The sequence below is a fragment of the Helianthus annuus genome, chromosome 13 (genome assembly GCF_002127325.2).
Source record: "Helianthus annuus cultivar XRQ/B chromosome 13, HanXRQr2.0-SUNRISE, whole genome shotgun sequence".
Taxonomy (NCBI): domain Eukaryota; kingdom Viridiplantae; phylum Streptophyta; class Magnoliopsida; order Asterales; family Asteraceae; genus Helianthus; species Helianthus annuus.
Genome location: NC_035445.2, coordinates 83,814,614 through 83,839,585, shown reverse-complemented (window position 1 = coordinate 83,839,585; position 24,972 = coordinate 83,814,614). Strand labels below are relative to the sequence as shown.

The window sequence follows — 24,972 nt, the reverse complement described above, 5'->3', positions numbered from 1 at the left end:
TGAGTTCACTACATTCGAGCATGCGTCCCAGTGGTTGGGGACAGTCAATGGGTATCCCGTGAGGGATAAGTCTTTTGGGTAAAAACGGGTATATTGGTTAATATTCTCACCTATCATTCTTGTAAGTCCCTTATTATGTTACCTGGAGGGTAACGAGTATTAGTTGGTAGCGCTACTTAGGTTTGGCACCCTCACACCGCTCCTAGATAGGACGGATGTGAACTAATGACCCAGTCAGGCCCAGTACTGGATAGGAGTACGTGGGAAGGGCAGTCATGTATTTCAGGAGCCGTCTTGTTCGGAATTGAGATATTAACAATATTACTTGCATTGGTTATTGAACTGTTTTACATACAACTGGTAACAAACGCTTTCTAAAATTGTGAACTCGCCAGCTTTGTCTGATACACTTGTTACATGCTCGCAGGTCGTTAGGTACTTGGAAACAGGAACTTGCTGGCTGGAGGGCGAGAGTGGTCATGGTTGCATTGATGGGTTTATTTATCAAACATTTATTTACTATGGTTGTTTGGAAAGTATTTACATTATGATACGTCAACGCTTCCGCTGAACTTGATGGTTTTCGAATTACTTATGTTTGGATTTTATTACTATTAAATGATGAAACTATATTTTAAACTTATGGATTCAATGTAATTGGTGGCTTATTACTAGGGGTCACACGCCTAACAGGGATACTCCCTAAGTGGTAATTTGAGGGTGTGACAAACGTGGCGGCAGCGGCGGCGGTGTCACGATGGTGACCCTCCGGTGACCGCCCCGCCCTCTTCTCTCTCCCATCTCTCTCTCTCTCTCTCTCTCTCTCTCTCTCTCTCTCTCTCTCTCTCTCTCTCTCTCTCTCTCTCTCTCTCTCTCTCTCTCTCTCTCTCATATATTAAGGGACCCACACCACATTTAGTAGATGTGGTGTGGTATGGTATGGTACTGGTGACCGGTGGTTTTGTGGTGGCATGGTGGTGGTAATGGTGGTTTTGAAGAGAGATTCACGGTTTAGAGAGGGAGGTGGGGTGGGAGTGAGGTGTTATATATTGTATTTAATAATTAATAATTAATTGTGGGGCCCAACTGATATTTTAAATCTTTAATTACTTTTTTCTTATATTTTAATAAAAAGCAAGGGTAATTTTGTTATTTTACATAGATTTAACGGAGAAAATTAACGGACATCCACTTCACGGACTATCCGAGTAACAAACTGTTAAACCACAGGGAGCACCGGTGTAATTTCTAAAAGTTGAGAACTATAGGTGTTATTTTATAAAACCAAAGGGACTATCCGGTGCATTTTACTTTAAAAATATTTGATTCAAATTAAATGAAGCTATGTATACATCACTAAACATGATATGTACTTTGTACACTATATATGGTCCGTCCGAGACCAAAAGTACCATAATACAACACATACAAACTTTTCTACAACCGTGAGAACCCATCACTAAAATATTGTGCGGTTTTTATCAATAGCCTACTAATAATAATAAAAATTAAAATGCAATTTGTGATAAACAGGTGACCTTGATTGTTCAAGGGTTCAAGGGTTTAATCTAAAACTAAAAAGAGCTACACAGTCAAAAACTCACCTAACGCCCACACAAGTTCTTACAATGTCATATTGTTTTACTAATAAATTATGATTATTATTTTAATAACAAATGCTATTATCATACTTTAATATGCTACTAATTTATATACAAATTAACGTAAAAATGTTGGTGAATCAATCCAACTTAATTCGACCTAATTTTACCTGCTTATCACATACATGTTTTACTTATTTTCTAATCCTTTTAGTAACAATATAAACCTTTACTTTAGGTATTCACAATGAATAAATTGTAAGAGTCTGTTTGGTATGGGGTAATGGAATGGACGAATGAATGGAATGAACAAGGTAATGGAATGGACGAGGGAATGCAATGGGTCATTACCATTCCATGTCTTGTTTGGTTACCATGTGAATGGAATGAATTATTATTGTGTATTGTTCGGTAGACAAGAAAAACGGAGTAATAAAATTAGTGGTGACTGGTGAGTGGTGGTGGTCGGTGGTAGTGATTGTGGGTGGTATAGGTGGCGGTGGTGGGTGTCGGCGGCGGCGATGGGTGGTGGTGGTGGCGGCGAGTGACGTTGCGGTGGTGACGACGAGTGGTGGTGGCGACAAGGTGGTCGTTGGTGGTGGGTGGCGGTTGGTGGCGGCGGCGGCGGTTGGTGGTGGTGGTGGCGGCGGCGTCGACGATGGTGGTGGGCGGCGGCAGCGAGTGGCGTTGGCGGTTAGTCGCAGCTGTGGGTGATAACGGTGGCGAGTGGGTGGTGGCGGTGGTTGTCGGGGTGAGGTGATGGCGGGTGGCGGCAATGGCGTCGGTGGTGGTGGTGGGTTGTGGCGAAGGTCGTGGGTTGTGGTGTTGTTGATGAATGGTACAAGTGGGGATGGAATGGAAAAAAAACATGGGGGGTGGAAGGAATGATTTTGAGGGAATGGAATGCCTTTTGAAATGGGTGATTCCATTCCATTGACCAACCAAACACTCTTTTCTCCATTCTCTCGTAATCACTCATTCCATTCCACCTCTTATTCCTACATACCAAACACTACCTACCTAACAGTTATGTAATTGGCTAAATAGTTTTTTTTTTCAAAGTCCTTTTTAAAACGTAAGATGAATGTTATTTGGGTTAAATGCATTGAGATATATTGAACTACAGTCCGGTTTCACGGCTTTTAGATCAAATCGTTAGTAACGGTTTTTTATTTTTGTAAACTAAAACCGAACCATATAACTCTTAAACCAAACTGAACCAAACAAACCATTAAGAATTGTTTGGTTTTACGGTTTGAGCTTGTTGGGCTTCATATAACATGTCCAAGATAAGGTATAAGAGATAGGAAAACTTACAAGTTTTGTCCTTTATTTTTATATCATTTTTCAGGCGGTATGGTATCCTTTTTAACGAATGTTGACAGACGGTGTCCTTTACTAGGTATTTTGTTGCAAGTTTAGTCCTTTACACCCAACCCAGTTAAAAAACCTTGTTAATTGTTGGGTGTAAAGGACTAAACTTGCAACAAAATACCTAGGTAAAGGACTAAACTTGTAACAAAATACCTAGTAAGGACACCGCCTGTCAACAATTAACAGGGTTTTTTAACTGGGTTGGGTGTAAAGGACTAAACTTGCAACAAAATATCTAGTAAAGGACACCGCCTGTCAACATACGTTAAAAAGGACACCGCCTGAAAAGTGCTATAAAGATAAAGGACAAAACTTGTAATTTTTCCTAAGATATATAAGGAAAGCTATCCACAATTTGCAAAATTTTAGATTTTTTGGTTGTTACCGTGTTCCTCGAGTATTCTATTTGGAAGGAGAATTGGAGCACCATAAATGGTAATGTTTTAAAAACTCGTTCAAACCGGTTGAACCGTTCGGTAGTACCGGTAGAACCGGTTAGACCGTCTGATACACCCGACTGAACCGCCTGATACACCTGATTAGACCGTTTTTTAGCCAATCCGATACGATATAAAAACTGTATTTTAGAACATTGATAAATGATGTTGGTTTTGACGACTGATTGTCTAATTAGATTTTAAGGGTTGAAAACTTCAATTCTTGAAGGTGATAATGGGGAACGTTTTACTGTGATTTTAGAATGCGAAATTGGATTTAGCCCATTCTAATGTACTTTAGTACTTTTAAATTAGAAATAAAACAATTTAAATTTTAATTATGTCTAATAATATATAAAAACAATTAATATATTAAAACTCTTTACGGTGCAATCCAATTTTATATGGCTGGCTTTTGGTATAAACCAAAAACCAAACCATTGTTATGGTTTGAAAAATATTGAAACCGACCGACAGAGATTTAACTAAAAAAACAACACTGAAATCAAACTGATAATCGGTTTGAATGGTTTCACATTTTAGAACCGAACCATGAACTTTAAACTTCATATAAAATTTTATCGTAGGTTAAGTTTTTCATGTACAAACATTTAGGTTAAGTTATTTTACAAAGGCTAATATAAATGAGAAAGTGAGAAATCATCATAGAGTGACAAGTGTCTAATGAGAATCAAGCGGAAAGACTGAAAGGTACTTTCGTCCAAGAGAAAAAAAAAATCAATATGAACACGCTTCTCAAATGCTAAAAAATATACACATGCTATTTATTCCTTATTTTTTAAACGTTTGTAACTTTTTTTATACATCATTTGTTTTTTAAAAAATATACTATAAAATCAAGCATCTTTTTATCTTTAATATGAGTGCCCTATTATTATATCTTAGGAAAAAAAATTGAAAAACCCAGTTGAACAAATGACATAACGTAAAACACAATAAGTATCAAACTAAAAACACAATTAACAACAGATATAATGCACGACGAACAATAGACTAAAACACAATGGATAATAGACTAAAAACACAATGAACAACAGACTAAAACACAATGGACAACAGATTAAAATACATTGGACAACAAAATAAAAATACAATGGATAAGAGACTAAACACAATGACCAAAACCTATAACACAATGTATAGAAAACTCACCCAGATAAAAAAAATACAATAATCAGAACCAATAACACAATATATAGAAAACCAAAATATAACGATATTTTTATTGTGTCATACATTGTGTTATAGGTTCCGATAACAAAAACACAATAGACAGAACCCAAAATAATATTGTGTTTTAGGTTCTGATAATTACACAATGTATAGAAACCCTAGTAAAAAACATAATGATTAAAACCAAGTTATAATACACAATGACTAGAACCTTTAACACAATACACAGAAAACCCACTAAAATGTTTTTTTTATTTATTTATATAGCAATACCATATTCACTCTTCTCATTTATTTTACATTGTGTATTTGAGCCTGATATTTTACACTATCTATTTAATCCTAACCCCAAATATTTTATATTTACTAGGGGTGTGTATGGTTCGGTTCAGTTATTAGCATTAACCGTATCCATAACCGAAGTCATCGGTTTGGTTAATTCGGTTAATTTGTCGATTTTCGGTTAATAACCAAAACAAACAAGAACTAATTTTTTTGCTTAGAAATACATGTAATGGAGGTATAAATACATGAAATAGATGTATAAATACATGAAATGAAGGTACAAATAAACGAAATGGATGTATAAATACATGAAATGAAAGTATAAAACATGAAATACATGAAATGTAGGTAAAAGAGCTTGAAATATATGAAAATATAAATGGTTCGGTTAGTTTAATTTCGGTTAACCGATGGTAAGAAAAAACAATCGATAACCGACTTTCGATTAATTCGATTCGGTTAATTTTTGTTCAGTTTTGCTGGTTTTCGTTTCGATTAACGGTTCAATTACTGCTCACCTCTAATATTTACCTTTTGACGTATAAAGTAACATGTATGTATATTTTTTTCAATTGTCATTTTAACCAGTTGAGTCTAGTTACCAAACATTCAACCCATTGGGTCAGTTGGATTCACATGATTGAAGTTGAAAACCATGGTGACTCAATGTGTTGACGCTCAAACAATTGGAATCAAATAGTTAAAATGATCAAACCACTAAAAAGAAATTAGATGTTTTATATGTCAAATTTAAGAGCACTCCAATGAACACTACCATAATTGGCAACCTCAGACTCAGACCACCACCGTAATCACTAATCATTTCCTTCCTTTTATTCCTACCACCTTTCTTCCCATCCATTATCACCCCTAAACCCTAATTTAAATTATGGCAAATCTTTACCAATGTCAAAGCCCTAATTTTTTAACACTTTGATGCAAAGATGATAAAGAACGGAAACACATGATACGTTATGTGTAAATAATCTCAACAACGAAACCCACAATAAAACTCTAATAAAAGTCTACAACTCGAGTTTGATGAACGAATGATATGTTATGTGTAAATAATCTCAACAAGGAAACCCACAATAAAAACTCTAATAAAAGTCTACAACTCGAGTTTGATGAATGAATAGCCACTTTGCTAATACTATGCAAAGTTTGAACTAATATTTCAAAGCATCCTTGTGATATTCATTGAGTCGAAAGTTAGGGTGAATATGACATAATGAGGTTTAACCAAAAGTGGGCCTTAATGTAAATTACATATGGCTCAAAATTGTATTGCCGACGGTAGGGTTTCATCAAACATATGGATTCATATTTCATCATAAGTTATCGAGATAGAGTGGTCCAATGACTTTTATGGTGGTAAAGTCACAAGCTTGTTTTTAAGATAGAAGAAATGGGTGTATGAGGTATATTTGTTTACTAATATATATTATTATTATATAACGAAAGACTAAGACAAAAGGATGAAAATATAAAAAAAAACGTGTATGAAAAAATGTAGAACGAAATTAATTTAATGATTATGTATGACGTATATATAATTTCCAAATTAACAAAATAATAAGTAGAGTTTTCAACTTAATCTACTTCTATCCTAAAATTATAGCTATAGTCCCTACATTTCTAAAATTATAGCTATAGCCTCTAACTTTTGCACATTTATTCTCGAATAGTCCCTGAAGCGAACGAGGGTTAGTTTTCTCAATTAAGTTGATATGAAATGACTATAATACTCTCACTAATAAAAAAAATATATCAAATAATTATAAGAATATAAATTATATTACCAATCCCCTCCAACCTTTGTGGGACCCACCCACCACCCACCACCCACCACCATCTTCAACCCCGCCCCCAATCACCATTGACACAACCACCCTCCACCATCATCACCACTGCCACAACCACCCTCCCCGTCGCACCTTTTCCATCGTCGTTGCCTACTCTCCACCGAAATCTCAAGGGACAAAAGGGGGAATATACAATATGATGTACACAAATGAATTGGATGTATTTGTTGGATATGTTGCCTCTTTACAAACAGGTGGCTGCCTCTTGCCTTTGAATGTTCGTCCCTAAAGGCAGGCGGGGCACTACGTGATGCTCACCACGCGTGGAACATCTCCGCCACTCATGGTGACCACACGTGGTGGTGACAACGCGTGGTGTTGATGATGTTACCGTTTGAATGTGAACTTGGATGACTGTCTGATCGTTGGGACGATTAAAATAAAAAAAATTAAACACTATATATATACCATCCACACAAATACATATTTCACCCACACAAATACATAATTTTATACCACTTTCTTGCATAAAAATGGAATTTCCAACTGATTCGTTTCCGCTAGACACCGATAGCTCTTCGTCTTTAGACGATGACACGCTTGATTTTTTCGAGAAAGCGTATAATGAACTTGAAGGTTTGAGCCGCCCAAAGAAGAAAATGGTGGATCGATGAAGGATTATTTTGTGGAGAATCCAGTCTACTGTCACACCCCCAAAATCCACACGCGGAGTACCACCGCTTGGAGGCGCGACATGACCAGGATCAAGCCATTAATCATATTGAACATAGCATTTAAATATTAAAAGCAATCATTACAACCCATCACAATATAACTGGTGTTCAATAAAAACATAGTTTAAGTAGCGGAAGCATGTAAGTAAACCCAACATAAGTAATAAAGTATGAAATGTCAAAAGCGTTTAACAAAGCATTCACGATCCATGCCCACAACGACCTGCTCCTCCTTGTGCAAGCTCCATATGTACCTAAGGTCCTGCAAGGCATGCAGCAGAGAGTCAACAACTAGTTGAGCGAGTTCACAGTGTACAGTTCAGTAATTGTAATAGTATGAGTAGCATTATGTTCGTTCGTTAAGTCATGTCTCGTATTAGTTTCCATCGCGGCCCTCGAGGCATGTATGCGAAGATTGGGGAAATATTCCCAATTATTCTAGACTATGTATATTTGTATCGCGGCCACCCTGGCATGTGTGCGAAGTTTTAGTATATAGTTCGCGGCCTTTCCCAAGCATGTGCGCGAAGATCAGTCATAATATCGCGGCCAATCCCTGGCGTGTGTGCGAAGATCAGTTCAATTAGTATACTAGTCTAGCCGTATCTTATCATTTCTCTTCCTCACCCGAGGACCATATTATTAGGTTCTATTAACTAAGTATGTACGAATAAATCATCCAAATCCCATTCCCACCCTGGGAACCCTATGCCTTGGCTGTGTGAACTCACCTTGGTTTGCTCGGTATGCTATACTATGTGCTCACAGATAATTAGTCAAGTCCTATAGTTATGCATGTATACACAATCAGTTAAGCTCGCATTGATTCGCATGCAATATATATAACGAAGTGTGTTTACGCAATCATCGTCAAGTAACACATAACAGTTTAATGCAATTCCAGCAACAGTACCTAGCGGCCCAAAACAGATGACCCGCAGGCCTGTTCGCAGCCCACCCGTCATACCGGTCCATGATGTTCAGCGTATATATGTATCTGGGCTCGGTGTGCCGCCCATTTTTATTCGAGTTATCCGGTAAAATGTAGCCCATGACTTAACAGTCGATGTCCCTTGGTATTGTTACTCAGCCCATACACTAAGATCTTGATAACCCAGCCCAAGTTGTTTAAGCATCTACAATTTTGTGTAGCCTACCAATTGTACCAGTTATCAATCCAACTATTAACACATTAATAATTCCTACTCATAACCTTTATTGTTTAGAAGCACCCATGTTAATATACAAATTAAACATCATATATCCCACCTGAAATAACAGTCACAATAATTAACAAAATACCTATGTTCTAATCGGTTTGTCAAACCCCCTTATTGCCGCCATCATCCTAATTAATAAACACAATTTTTTTTATCCAACCCTTGTTACCATGCCACATGAATTGTTAATACCCTTGACTTTCAATGACAACATCATTGAACTACATGCAACCTCATGGCCGCCACTTTATTCAAGGTCATCAACTACGTCAGAACACTTACTATCAAATGCATTGGACCCCTAAAGCTACTAATGTCTCATAATCGGTTGCATGGATTTGTGAATTTAGTGAACACTTTAATTTGCATTATCCTATTTATAATAATATCATGTCATCCTTACTACTCATGCAACACATTCCAATGATCAACACTCAATCAATTTATAAATATTGTACCGAAATATGCAACACAAATCACATATGAGCACACAATCATGAACATCGAGCGGTAAACTGCATAATAATACTCATACTTACCGAATACAAGAGGGTCGATGGAGAGAGAGGACTTCGTTAAAGGGTTGCCGTCGTGTCGTTCGAGAGAGAGAGAAGGAGAGAACTAGGGTTTTCTTATTTTTCACATTCAGGCATATTATGAGGTAAAGAGGGTGTGCGAGACATATAATGTTTCGGGCCAGGTCTTCGGGCTTTATTTGGGCTGCGAAATAAATCATACGATGGGGGTTCAGGCCATAGTCCATGTGTAAAATGAAGGCTCACAAGTGTGCGGTTGTGTAAGGGTGTGTGACTAAATATGCAAGCTCATCGCCTAGCATGTACAAACTTACATCATGCAATAGATACAACCTCTAATAATTAATTTATGATTAACATAGCACACACATACGGTTTAGATACGTGACATGAAACGTAGTTATACAAGTTAAAGATTAAGAAGTCAAGAAATGCTAACCAACGTTAACCTTGGAAGTCCGGGTTGTCACATCATCCCCAACTTAAAAGAAATTTCGTCCCGAAATTTAGCATGCAGTTACTGAGGAAGCTAGGTAAGTTGTATCGTTTACTGGTTTTCCTGGGGTGTCACATCATCCCCCCATTGATTTGGAATTTCGTCCCGAAATTCTGCAGTAGTAGCTTCAGCCTCAGTAGTGGTTGCACGGTTTTCGAATAACTGGGGATACTTGAGTTTCATTTGATCTTCACGCTCCCAGGTGAACTCTGGGCCACGACGGGAGTTCCAACGAACTCGAACATGAGGGATTCTCATTTTCTTGAGGACCTTAACATCCCGGTCCGTGATTTCAACTGGTTCCTCGACGAAATGCAACTGTTCGTCGGTAGTGAGCTCTTTCAAAGGAATGATGAGGGTCTCATCTGACAGACACTTCTTCAGATTCGACATGTGGAAAACATTGTGATCTGCCCCGAGTTCTGCTGGTAGATTCAGTTTGTAGGCTACCTTGTCTATTCTTTCAATGATTTTGAACGGTCCGACGTACCGCGGATTGAGTTTGCCCCGTTTGCCAAAACGGACCACACCCTTCCAGGGTGAGACTTTGTGTAAAACCCGGTCCCCGACCTGAAATTCCAATGGCTTCTTACGCTTATCCGCGTAGCTTTTCTGACGGTCGCGTGCTGCCGCCATGCGTTGCCTTATTTGTGCAATCTTTTCCGTGGTGTCCACTATAAGTTCTGGACCCGTGATCTGACTATCCCCCACCTCTGCCCAACAGAGAGGTGACCGGCATTTACGCCCGTACAATGCCTCAAATGGAGCGGCTTGTATGCTGGTGTGATAACTGTTATTGTATGAAAACTCCACTAACGGGAGATGCTTTTCCCAGCCGTTGCCAAAATCGATAACACATGCCCGAAGCATGTCTTCTAAGGTTTGAATCGTGCGTTCAGACTGCCCATCCGTTTGAGGGTGATAAGCCGTGCTCATATCTAACCGAGAGCCAAAAGCTTTGTGCATTGCTTGCCAAAGTTCTGATGTGAATCGTGCATCGCGATCCGAAATGATAGAGGTGGGCACCCCGTGCCTTGAGACTACTTCTTTCAAGTATATGTCTGCTAGAGTGGAAAACTTGTCTGTTTCTTTGATAGCCAAGAAGTGAGCAGACTTGGTGAGTCGATCCACGATCACCCAAATAGTATCGTTCCCGCGCTGGGATCTAGGCAGGCTAGTAACGAAGTCCATGGAAATTTCCTCCCATTTCCACTGTGGTATCTTTGGTTGTTGGAGTAAACCTGTTGGTTTCTGATACGCTGCCTTGACCTTTGCACAAGTCAAGCACTTGCTGACGTAGGTAGCGATGTGGGCCTTCATGCTAGGCCACCAATAAGTAGTTCTGATGTCGTGGTACATTTTATTCGACCCTGGATGTACCGAGTAGCGAGACTTGTGAGCTTCGTCCATTACAAGTTCACGCAAGTCGCCATAATGTGGGACCCAGATACGCCCTGTTACATAATAGGCGCCGTCTTCCTTCTGTTCTAATCGTTGCCTTGAGCCGCGTAAGGCTTCAGCCCTGACGTTTTCTGGTTTCAATGCTTCTACCTGAGCATTTCGTATCTGTGCAGGAAGACTAGATTGGATCGTAAGCTGTAGCGCTCGCACGCGCTTAGGTAGGGTGTCTTTTCGACTGAGAGCGTCAGCCAGAACGTTGGCTTTGCCTGGATGGTACTTAATAGCGCATTCGTAATCGTTAAGTAATTCAACCCATCGACGTTGACGCATGTTCAATTCCTTCTGTCTGAAGATATGCTCGAGACTCCTGTGATCGGTGTAAATAATGCACTTGGTACCGTACAAGTAGTGTCGCCATATCTTAAGCGCGAAAACAACAGCTCCCGGCTCTAAATCGTGCGTCGTATAGTTCCGTTCGTGAACCTTAAGTTGGCGCGAAACGTAAGCAATGACCTTGTCGCGCTGCATTAACACACATCCAAGACCCTGGATGGATGCATCACAGTACACCACGAAATCGTCCGTGCCCTCTGGCAATGAGAGGATAGGTGCACTGCAAAGTCTATCCTTTAAGTGCTGAAAAGCAGTTTCCTGCGTGTTGCCCCAACGGTAGGTGACACCCTTCTATGTCAGTAGTGTAAGAGACTGTGCGATCTTTGAGAAGTCTTTAATGAATCGCCTGTAGTAACCCGCCAAACCCAAGAATTGGCCTATTTCCGTTGGTGTACGCGGTGCAGGCCAGTTCCTGATCGAATCTACCTTGGATGGATCAACATGAATCCCATCCTTGTTTACCACATGGCCTAGAAAGTGGACTTCACGAAGCCAGAAGTCGCATTTTGAAAACTTGGCGTACAGTTGTTCCTTTCGAAGAAGTTCCAAGATAAGATGCAGGTGTTGCTCGTGTTCCTCCTGACTCTTGGAGTAGATCAGAATGTCGTCGATAAAAACAATCACGAACTTGTCTAAATAGGGTTTGCACTCCCTGTTCATAAGATCCATAAATACGGCAGGCGCATTCGTTAACCCGAACGGCATGACAAGAAACTCGTAGTGGCCGTATCGAGTTCTAAATGCTGTCTTGGAGACGTCCTCCTCTCGGACCCTCAGCTGATGGTATCCTGACCGTAGGTCTATCTTGGAATAGTAACTCGACCCTTGCAACTGGTCGAATAAGTCATCTATACGTGGAAGAGGATAACGGTTCTTCACCGTCACCTTGTTGAGTTCATGCACATCCTGAAGGTACCGTCCTTTTTCACAAATAATACTGGAGCTCCCCAAGGCGAAGAGCTAGGACGAATAAAGCCCTTTTCCAAGAGCTCTTGTAGCTGCTTTGACAGTTCTTCCAGTTCAGTTGGAGCTAAACGATACGGTGCTCGAGATATGGGTGTTGCTCCTGGAGCGAGCTCGATTTGGAATTCGACCTGACGATGAGGAGGTAAACCAGGTAAATCCTCAGGAAACACTTGAGGAAAGTCGCGTACAACTGGAATGTCTTCCAATTTCTTTTCTTTTGTTGATGCGTCAGTAACGAGTGCCAAGATAGCGGTGTGACCCTTCCGCAAACATTTCTGAGCCTTCAAGAAAGAAATGATGCCAACCACAGCACCACTCTTGTCGCCTTGAACTTCGAGAGGTTCTTGACCAGAACGAGGAATACGAACAATCTTTTCTTTGCATAGGATTTCTGCTTGCTGTTGCTGCTGGAGATTCTGATTTGCAGGCCGTGGGCTCCTGAATCCTTAGCTTCATGGCCCATCTTGAGACACCTCTGGCAACGTCCCTCATTGCACTAACCACTGTGGTGTCCGTTGCATTTGTTACACAGTGGGTGAATTCCCCGATATCCACCCTGCCCCTGACCACCAGAAGTTGGCTGACCCGGGCTCTGGTGATCACTATTCTTGCGCTGCTGCTGTGCTTGAGACTGAACGGTAGCGGAACCCTTGCTGGAATACCCATCCCATTTCCGCTTGTTGTCACTAGGAGTAGCGGGAGTAGCAGAAGTGGAAGCGGTAGTAGTAGCGCTGATACGTCTAGGCAGCTTGTTCTGTTCCACTGCCTGATCTGTGAGTCGATGAGCAAGACGCTGGATGTCTTGGATATTGACGAGGTTAGCCGATGTCACATGGCTCTGAATCTCTGGCGCAAGTCCCTTGAGATACAACTCAATGCGCTTAACTAGAGGGTCCACCATGGTTGGACACAAGATGGCCAGCTCGTTTGACCGTTTCGTGTAAGCTTTGATTTCTGACCCCGTCATTTTCAAATGATAAAACTCATCTTCCAACTTGTGGATGTCATCCCGTGTGCAGTATTCTCGTTTGATGAGTTCCTTAAAGTCGTTCCAAGGGGTGGCGTTAGCAGCTGCCAACCCTAGAATCTGAACTTGCGCGTTCCACCAGGTTAGCGCGATTCCTTCCAACGTACCAGTGGCGTACTTGACCCTGCGTGCCTCAGGGCATTCACACATCTCGAATACCGACTCGAGCTTCTTAAACCAATGGAGTAGTCCCACTGCTCCTTCTGTGCCACTGAATGTGCTTGGACGACAGTCCATGAAGTTCTTGAAAGTGCAGATAGGTTGCTGTGCGTTCTGACCCGTTGCGCGAGAAAGATAGGTCAAGATTAAGCGTGAGAGTTGGGTCACGAGAGTAGGATCTAACATCCTAGGATAGGTTTGGAATAGCAGGTTATACCTCCTGCTTGTGCGGCTGCAAGCGCCGCAGCAACTTGTTCGTTAATGAGAGCCGTCAACTGGGCTTGAGTCATGTTAACACGTCCAGACATGATCGAGTAGTAAAAGTAGCATAAGTAAGAATGGTTCGCGAGTAGTGCGATAACAGAAGAGTGTAAGCACATAGGTATTCTCATGTAATAGGGTCATGTGTATCTAAGCGTACTACGAGCAAAGTTCTATGTAATTCTAGCATGCAGGTAATAAACACAAACCATATTACCTAGGATGTCGAGTCTTGCACGTGGAGCGAAGCGTCGTTGTGGATCGTTGAGAGCACTGTTCTGGTTATAGTCTGGTTTTAATAAAAACGTTTTCCCATATTAAAACCAAGTTCTCTATAACCAATGGCTCTGATACCAATCTGTCACACCCCCAAAATCCACACGCGGAGTACCACCGCTTGGAGGCGCGACATGACCAGGATCAAGCCATTAATCATATTGAACATAGCATTTAAATATTAAAAGCAATCATTACAACCCATCACAATATAACTGGTGTTCAATAAAAACATAGTTTAAGTAGCGGAAGCATGTAAGTAAACCCAACATAAGTAATAAAGTATGAAATGTCAAAAGCGTTTAACAAAGCATTCACGATCCATGCCCACAATGACCTGCTCCTCCTTGTGCAAGCTCCATATGTACATAAGGTCCTGCAAGGCATGCAGCAGAGAGTCAACAACTAGTTGAGCGAGTTCACAGTGTACAGTTCAGTAATTGTAATAGTATGAGTAGCATTATGTTCGTTCGTTAAGTCATGTCTCGTATTAGTTTCCATCGCGGCCCTCGAGGCATGTATGCGAAGATTGGGGAAATATTCCCAATTATTCTAGACTATGTATATTTGTATCGCGGCCACCCTGGCATGTGTGCGAAGTTTTAGTATATAGTTCGCGGCCTTTCCCAGGCATGTGTGCGAAGATCAGTCATAATATCGCTGCCAATCCCTGGCGTGTGTGCGAAGATCAGTTCAATTGGTATACTAGTCTAGCCGTATCTTATCATTTCTCTTCCTCACCCGAGGACCATATCATTAGGTTCTATTAACTAAGTATGTACGAATAAATCATCCAAATCCCATTCCCACCCTGGGAACCCCATGCCTTGGCTGTGTGAACTCACCTTGGTTTGCTCGGTATGCTATACTATGTGCTCACAGATAATCAGTCAAGTCCTATTTTTATGCATGTATACACAATCAGTTAAGCTCGCATTGATTCGCATGCAATATATATAACGAAGTGTGTTTAAGCAATCATCGTCAAGTAACACATAACAGTTTAATGCAATTCCAGCAACAGTACCTAGCGGCCCAAAACAGATGACCCGCAGGCCTGTTCGCAGCCCACCCGTCATACCGGTCCATGATGTCAGCGTATATATGTATCTGGGTTCGGTGTGCCGCCCATTTTTATTCGAGTTATCCGGTAAAATGTGGCCCATGACTTGCCGCCATCATCCTAATTAATAAACACAATTTTTTTTATCCAACCCTTGTTACCATGCCACATGAATTGTTAATACCCTTGACTTTCAATGACAACATCATTGAACTACATGCAACCTCATGGCCGCCACTTTATTCAAGGTCATCAACTACGTCAGAACACTTACTATCAAATGCATTGGACCCCTAAAGCTACTGATGTGTCATAATCGGTTGCATGGATTTGTGAATTTAGTGAACACTTTAATTTGCATTATCCTATTTATAATAATATCATGTCATCCTTACTACTCATGCAACACATTCCAATGATCAACACTCAATCAATTTATAAATATTGTACCGAAATATGCAACACAAATCACATATGAGCACACAATCATGAACATCGAGCGGTAAACTGCATAATAATACTCATACTTACCGAATACAAGAGGGTCGATGGAGAGAGAGGACTTCGTTAAAGGGTTGCCGTCGTGTCGTTCGAGAGAGAGAGAAGGAGAGAACTAGGGTTTTCTTATTTTTCACATTCAGGCATATTATGAGGTAAAGAGGGTGTGCGAGACATATAATGTTTCGGGCCAGGTCTTCGGGCTTTATTTGGGCTGCGAAATAAATCATACGATGGGGGTTCAGGCCATAGTCCATGTGTAAAATGAAGGCTCACAAGTGTGCGGTTGTGTAAGGGTGTGTGACTAAATATGCAAGCTCATCGCCTAGCATGTACAAACTTACATCATGCAATAGATACAACCTCTAATAATTAATTTATGATTAACATAGCACACACATACGGTTTAGATACGTGACATGAAACGTAGTTATACAAGTTAAAGATTAAGAAGTCAAGAAATGCTAACCAACGTTAACCTTGGAAGTCCGGGTTGTCACATCTACAATGCCGAAACGTTTAGGGATCGGTTTCGTTTACCAAAAGATTTATTTTGTAAAGATTATAGCAAACATCGAAGCAAGCGAATAATAGTTTCAAGAAAACGTTACGATGGGAGGGGCAAACGAAGTTTCACGCTGATATAAAAATGCACATCCGCCATTCGCCAACTAGCGACATGTAACCCTCCCAATCAATTTGATGAATACTTAGCTATGTTGGCAAGAACTTCACGTGAATGTTTGCAACTCTTTTGTAGCGCGATCATTGAATTGTATGCCAATGAGTTTCTACGTAAACCGACGAGACACGACATTGCACGTATTTACGCCGCACATGAGGCTGGTGGCATTTTCCAGGGATGCTTGGTAGCATCGATTTTACACGTATCGAATGGAGAAATTGTCCAAGAGAGTTGCAAGGAGCGTATGTTAGGGTTGACGTCAAAAGACCGACCATCATATTTGAGGCGGTGACGTCGAATGATTTATGGTTTTGGCATTCATATTTTGGTGTTCTTGGTTCAAACAACGATATCAATGATTTGTACACATCGCCGTTGTTTTCAAAGCATAACAAATGGTACTGTACCCTTTTGTCCATTTTTTGTTAACGAAAGATATTACAGACGAGGCTATGTTCTTGTAGATGGTATCTACCCATCATGGTCTATTTTTGTGAAAGCTCTTTCATTTCATGTTGAGTTTAAAGAAAAGACGTTCAAGAAGTTGCAAGAATCGACAAGAAAAGATGTTGAGAGGGCTTTTGGTGTTTTAAAGGGTAGATGGGGCATACTAAATTGACCGGTTCGTGCAATGAATAAAAAAAACAATCCATAGCATAGTATATGCATGTATCATATTGCATAATATGCTAATGAAGAAATTCACTTTCGGTTGAGATATGATTTAATTGAACTTGTAGGTTCTTTAGGTTTGGAATCCATCACTAGTGATGGAATCAAGTTCAATGACGTGGCGAAACAAGAAGATGTATTGTTATTTTGTTGTAGCACCTGAACCAATTTTCGGTACCGGTACCAGTTTTTGGAATTTTCAGTACCATCCGTACCGGGTATTTTCGGTATTTTCGGTACCAGTACCAATTTTTTGGAATTTTCGGTACCGGTTGGTATCGAGCTGATCCCTAATACCAATGCACAGTTTTTACTCCACAAGGTACATAATATTAAATTATGTAAAAAGATTTACCTAAAAGAAACCCATTGAACTAACGGCACTATATCTTGAAAGTAATCTCCAAAGAAGATGTATTGTTATTTTGCTGTAGCACCTGAACCAATCTGCAGTGAGAGGTGATAAAGAAGGTTTTCCTTTGATGCATTCATGTTGATCCTTATCCTACATTTTAACAATACCTTTATTATTTTAAAATAATAAAGATTTTCTTTTTCAAATCAGAACTCGCTTATCTAGCCTGTTGTGGATGTTAACATACTCATCAGTTTCATCCAATACCTCCTCCTGAAAACCGAGCATGTTAGTGTTATTTTATCATGAGTTTTGACTACATTGACAGATTTGCAAATCTTAAATCAATAACAATATTTTTTAAACTATACCTGAAGAAGCTTTTTAATGACATCTTCCATGGTAATCACACCAACAACAATTTCGTTTGATGGATATTCAGGAATAGGATTGTTACCCAAATCAATATGTAAAATGAGCAGCCTCAATGTCTCTTTTTAAAAGCATAAGTGGAAGGTGGACTTCCCTTTGCATGTTCATCTCCATCATTCTTCATCAATGCACCGTCAGCATCATGAGAATGTGATTTGTTTGCTACATTTGGAGTTTCTGAAACAAAAAGTTTAACCAATTTAATCCTAAAATATGTGTGTAAGTGTAAATACATATGAGTTAATATATAGTCTCTCACTCTCTGTATGCTTGGATTTTTTCAGCATGCTTGTATTCTTGTTCAAATCTTTGTACACAACAGTTACATGACTATGCCCTTTTCACCTACCCGAGGCTTACATGTTATTTAAGTTGGAATTTAGAAAGTTCGGCTCAACTAAGACCATAGGCTTTTAAGTTCTCATCAACTAAAAGCGTAACTCGTCCGCATATGTATTATAATCTAAAGTTCTAAACAACAAAGAGATTCATCCATTTGCACTATCTAATACTCTATTTTGTAGTTACACTGCCCTACATTCACATTGATACAATGAGGAAAATAATTCTAATAAGATGAAAAAGGGATAATGAAAATGTACATTTTGTAACGGTTAACTAAAACTGATTGTTGGACCGTTCTATGACCCTAAAAGTCAGTCGAAGTAGTTCATCTTCATGTATGAAGGCGGAATCAACATATACGAAGTTACAACAGCTTATCCTTTCAATTCTTTATCTTTCTATTGCTTTCTGATGAAATTTTGGCAGAGTTTCAGCACCGTAGCACACACATACACCGTTACATCAAATGAACCGCTCCTGCCTATTTATAGAGAACCAGGGTCGCTTATGTGACATGCCATATAAGCGATCCAGCATCTTTGTCACATAAGCGATCCACACTAATGTCCTAAAAGCGGTCCAAGACTAAGACAATGACATATAAGCGATCCTAAGTCTATCTTACACAATATATACACTTTGACCCCCTATAGACCAATCTTGACTTCAGACTTCTTGTAGACGCAGTCAACAGACATTCCGTGCATCAACAGACTCCCCCTTGGATGTTGACGTAGTCTTTTAGCATCTTCAGATCCATAGTCTTCAGTCTTTGTCTTTTCACCAACTCTGTCTATCATCTCAAGCATTCTTCACAGGTTCCCGGACTGACTCCTAGCTTTATCTACAAGCTTCCCATTAGTTGTTGATCCAGACTCCCCCTCTCACTGACTCCCCCTCTCAGTATGCTGAAATCTTGAGATATCTGGTTCAAGCTTTTGCAATTTGCCTCCATAGGGAAATATCGTCCAAACCTGTTACTCAACCAATAACATTACAATCTATCTTTTCAAACAATAAACACTAAAACAATCAGCTTTAGAAATCCACTCAAGTTTTCAAGTTCAAATTAATGACCCTGAATACTTGATTAATCTACCAAGTTCAACTTAATGACCCTGGTTGATCTGTTGACGAAACAAACTGATTTAGTAAAACAATTTTCCAATTTTCTGAAAACATAACAAGTATTAACTTAATGAACTTGTTTATAACTTTGAAAACAAACATTTTCCAACAATGTAAGCTCTTCTCATTCTTCAGCTCAGAATCTCCTGCATCTGCTTCATCTTGCTAGAATCCGACAGTCAACTTTCCACTCTGGTTTGTCTAAAATAAAGCAGAAATAAAATCTTTTTGGATTTTTAGATGATCTAAACTAAGAAATGAAATAACAGAAAACTTAAAATGCAGAAACTAAACTATTTACAAAAGAAATTATTTTTGGTGAGCGTGTCAGGGAATCATATCAGCTTTTCAGACAGATTACAAGTACCGTTAAGCTACATTACATACTCAGAATTAAACAATTCACCTCGATTGTCGATATACTGATCCATCTTAAATTCTCATACAAACTTCAATCTATTCAGGATACTGTTTAAGTGTTTTAAAAACATAGATCAATTCATGTGTCCCACCTCTTGAATATACTCCCGTATCCAGAATCCCAATATTCAGTCTTACAGGCAAGAATACTACAATGATGTCTGTACATAAATTAGGGTATGCGAGAACTGAGGGATCTCAGGTCAGAACTTCCGTTCAGCAGAGAGATATCAGTTTCGACTTTGCAGTGTGTTCCCTTTAGAGAATCTTTTAGCTACAACAACTGATTATCAATTTTATTGTCTAATCAGCCGAGGGCTTTATGCTATATTTCAAGCATTTTGGTGAAAGTATTAGCCAGGGACTAGGTCAGAACCACCGTTCAGCAGAAGTCCCGGAATAATACCCCAGACATCATAGAGTACAAACGCCTAGTATATCAGAATACGAGACCTTTCAAACGAGATTTCAGGGGTTACCTATATATCCAAGTAGTGTTCCCCACGAATTTCACCAGTTTGAAATTTTAGGTTTATATCCCGAATAAATCTACTAAATGTACAAAAACCTATCGACACATCGTTAGTGAGACTGTTTAACTCATTTTGTCTTTCCAAATCTTTATCATACTGTAATTGTCTAGCTGATGTACTATCATTTTCCCTATATACACAAGCTCTTTTTTAATTTTATCATGTTTTTGTATTTTTGCATTTTTTACTGTTTTTGTATTTTTCTCAAAAAACTATGTACAACTAACTATCTCCCCCTAAATACCAAAACACGTAAAAAATCGACAAACCATCGCAGATTGTTTCTCATCTTCATCCGCAACAGTACTCTCATCAACGCTCACAACCCCATCCGACACCGAAAGCAATTTCATACCATTAAGTTTTAACAGATATTGAAACCGATTTTTATCAAAAGCTTTGGTATGCAAATCAGCTTTTTGTTCGTCAGTGTGGATTTTCTCAATTCGTATCAACTTTTTCTCGAAGCAATCGCGAATAAAGTGATGACGAATCTCAATATGTTTAGTTTTAGCGTGATGTACTGGATTTTTAGTAATATTAATTGCAGCCTCATTATCAACAAACAGAGGTGTGTTAAGAAACTGCAAACCGTAGTCGCGCATCTGTTGCTGTATCCACAGGATCTGAGAGCAGCAACTGCTAGCAGAAACATACTCCGCTTCACATGTAGATAGCGCCACAGATGTTTGTTTCTTACACTGCCAAGTGACCAATCTCGGACCAAAGAACTGGCATCCTGCAGTTGTTGATTTCGCGTTGATTTTGCAGCATCCGAAATCTGAATCGGAAAACCCTTCGAGTGTAAAATCGCCTTTGCGAGGATACCACAACCCCAATGTGGGTGTGCCATTCAAGTAACGTAATATCCTCTTCACAATAACCATGTGCGATTCTCTCGGGTTAGATTGAAATCTTGCTGCGAGGCACGTTGGGTACATGATGTCAGGACGTGAAGCAGTTAGGTACATCAAAGAACCTATCATGGATCGATAAAGTGTCTCATCAACCCTGTCTCCGGTGAGATCTGGGTGAATCCCATGATTAGTCGCAAGTGGGGTAGCAGCTGGAGTAGAGCTTGACATTCCAAATTTCTCCAGAATATCATGCACGTACTTTGTTTGATGAATGAAAATTCCTTCAGGAAGTTGTTCAACTTGTAATCCCAGAAAGAATTTCATCTCCCCCATTGAAGACATTTCAAATTTCTGCTTCATCACCTGTTCGAAATCTTTGCATAATTTCTCATTTGTTGACCCAAAAATAATATCGTCTACATAAATTTGTACTATCAGAAGATGACCATCAACGACTTTAGTGAAGAGAGTGGCATCCACTTTTCCGCGTATGAACTGGTTAGCGAGTAGGTGTTGAGACAAAGTCTCGTACCAGGCTCTCGGCGCCTGATGTAGACCATACAACGCTTTGTCCAACAGATAAACTTTGTTCTTGTGGATTGGGTCACTAAAGCCCGGCGGCTGACCAACATAAACCTCCTCTTTGACCTTCCCATAAAGAAACGCTGATTTAACATCTAACTGAAATACTTTGAAATTCTTCCAAGACGCAAATGCTAGGAAAATTCTGATAGCCTCTAGTCGTGCGACAGGAGCATAGACTTCGGTAAAATCAATCCCCTCCTGTTGACTAAAGCCCTGAACAACGAGTCGAGCTTTGTTTCTTACAACCACTCCTCTATCGTCCCTTTTACATTTAAAAACCCATTTTGTATTGATTTTTCTTTGACCATCCGGTAAATCAACTAACTTCCACACACCTAACTTCTCAAACTGACTTAATTCTTCTTGCATCGCGATGACCCAAGAATCTTCAGTAAGCGCCTCTTTGTAAGTTCTCGGTTCGACCTGTGAAATAAAACAACATAATGAAAATTCAGTTTGTAAAGGTGCTACTATAGAATAAAAACATGTTAAGCCCTGGTCAATTTGACGTCTCGTGCGAACGCCCGATTGCAATTCTCCTATTATCAACTCCTCTGGATGATAAGAAAGAGTGCGCGGCATCACTTCGCTTGGAACATCTACATTTCCTTCCAGATTAGTAACATTCTGCTCTGCATCTTGTTCACCAACTTGATTTGTTTGACTTGACAACTGGATCTGCTCCCCCTCAAGATCTGAATCACCATGGTCAAAACTGGCATATTTTCAGCTTCTTGATCATCATTCACCTCCGACTGATTACCAGGAGCAACTTCATCATCATTTTCACCAGCGTTACTAGGACCTGCTTCATCATCATTTGAAGTCTCCCGAGGTCTTCTAGAATACTCTGCTGGAAACCTGAGCGACGATTCATACTCTCGTAAAATATCCAGCTCATCAAAGAAATCTTCCTCTTCCTCTGATTCTTCTCTCATGTCAAACGATTCCCAAAGTTTGTCATAATGATAACGCCATGAATCACCAGGATTCTGTGGCGGCATAGTGTAACCCTGACATTCAACATTCGCTGCTTCAATAATACGCTTTTCTCTTGGAACAAAGACACGACGTGTAGGACCTGAATATCCAACAAATATTCCTTCAAAGTTCTTTGAACCAAACTTGCCATTAGGCTCTATCACCGTACAGGGTGACCCAAACGGTTCTAGATACTTCAAATTCGGCTTGCGTTTATTGAATAGCTCAAAACACGTCTTGTTGAACTTCTTCACAGTAAGAACTCTGTTGAGAGTATAGCATGCAGCAGAAACAGCTTCAGCCCAGAAATTAGTTGGTAACTTGGAATCTGCAAGCATCGTTCTGGCTGTCTCGATTAGCGTCCGGTTCTTGCGTTCTGCAACTCCATTTTGTTGAGGAGTGTACGGAGCACTAAACTCATGCAGTATACCTCTTTCATCACAGTATTCCTCCATCTTACTGTTTTTGAACTCAGTACCATTATCACTTCGAATTCTACATATCGGTCTCTGGTACAGATTCTCAATTTTCTTAAACAATACTATCAAACTATCAAAGGTTTCGTCTTTTGTTTTCAAAAACATGACCCACGAAAATCTGGAGTAGTCATCAGTCACGACCAGACAATAAGAATCTCCTGTTATACTTTTGACGTTCACTGGACCAAATAAATCCATATGAAGTCTTTCCAAAGGTCTTGAAACTGAATTGACTTGTTTTGTAGGGTGTGACTTTTTCTTCTGTTTGCCTCTGACACAACTTATGCACTCCCCTTCCAGATGAAAACCTTTAATATTCACTCCGGTGACCAAGTCGTTATGCACTAAGTGATTCATTTTCCTTAGGTGAATATGCCCCATCTTTCTGTGCCATAACCTTGACTCTTTTTCCGTTGCTCTGGACACAAAACAATGAGCCTGACCCGTGGTTGTAGTAGCAACGCTCATGTCCAACACGTACAGATCGTTGACTCTTGGTGCCCTCATGATGATCCACTCTTCAGGTATCACAAATCCCGGTTTTAAGATCAAACATTCTTTGTCGGTGAAATGAGTAGTATACATCCTGTCACAGATCTGGGAGATACTCAGCAGGTTGTTCTCCAGCTCAGCGATGTAGTTAACTCTCTCAAACGTGATAATGCCATTAGATAATGTTCCTTCACCTATGATCCTGCCTCCTTGATTACCCGCAAAACCCACATAACCACCATTAATGTCATTCACATCATACAGCAATGCGGTCTTCCCTGTCATATGCCTTGACGCTCCACTATCCATTATCCACCTGGATACAAGTTTTGGAAGATCCTGCACATAACAAATCATCATTTAAACAACTTTAAGAAAGATGCCGATTCATGCTTCGCGAACCAGGAAGCTCCGGCAATTCAAACTGTTTAGTCAAACATGGTGTCCACCCAGGCCTCATCAGCCTTAGGTGTAACCGTGACTTTAGCAATTTGAATTTTGAAATTTTTAGACTTAAGAGGTGGAAATTGTGCATCATAATCAACCATAATTGATTCTTCAGCCTTTTTCACCTCAGAAGTTGAAACTTTCTTCTCAACTTTAGGTTCAATTTTAGGTTTCCACGCCTGTTGAGCTACTGCAACCCTCTTATAAAATTTATCATTTTGATTTACCAACTTCTTTACGGGTTCAGTTTTTACTGTCAAGTTGTCAATTTGAACATTTTTCTTCCCAACAACTTTTTTCTCAACATATATCAATGTTTTACCCTTCACATCAACTTTCTTTTGTTGAACCTTCACAGCTTCAGTCTTAGGCTTCACATATGTACACTTTCGTGCAATATGACCAACCTGTTCACATCTAAAACAAGTACGAGTATCAGCTACCCTACTCGTGCCTTCAGACTGAGCCTGTGAAGCTCTCTTTTCAAAAAATTCTTTGTTTGATTTTGAAAAGATTACTTTTTCTTCATCAGCAAGTGAACTTGAACTGTTCACAAACTTTTTCTTTTCGACAAACCTCTTGTTTAGAACATTTCTTTTCTGATATGGTTTACCCCCCTGATAACCACCCAACCAGTTGTTTCTGTTGTTATTGTAAAAACATGGTGGATAAACAGTTTTCTTGTTGTAAACCCTCTCTTTCTTTCGACTTAGATTGTTCACTGCTGACAACTCGACTTCAACCAGTTTGAAAACATTTGTCAATTTGTTCAAATTAACATTCTCTAATGGAAACTCAGAATCCGAAAACAACTTATCCGATCCCGACATCTTGT

The 24,972-nt window shown here is 39.7% G+C and overlaps 1 long non-coding RNA gene across 3 annotated transcripts; it reads right to left on the bottom strand.

Moving 5' to 3' along the window:
• Window positions 1–7,652: 7,652 nt before the first annotated feature.
• LOC110902884 lies at window positions 7,653–18,066 on the bottom strand. Of its 3 annotated transcripts, XR_002571492.1 has the most exons (4): window positions 17,810–18,066; window positions 17,686–17,711; window positions 17,439–17,588; window positions 7,653–7,692 (listed from the first exon to the last, which is right to left on the bottom strand). It is a non-coding gene; the product is annotated as an uncharacterized LOC110902884 (long non-coding RNA). The 3 variants fall into 3 exon arrangements; XR_002571491.1 differs by having other exon boundaries at window positions 17,439–17,711; XR_002571493.1 differs by lacking the exon at window positions 7,653–7,692 and adding an exon at window positions 14,501–14,541 and having other exon boundaries at window positions 17,439–17,711.
• Between the last annotated feature and the right edge of the window lie 6,906 nt (window positions 18,067–24,972).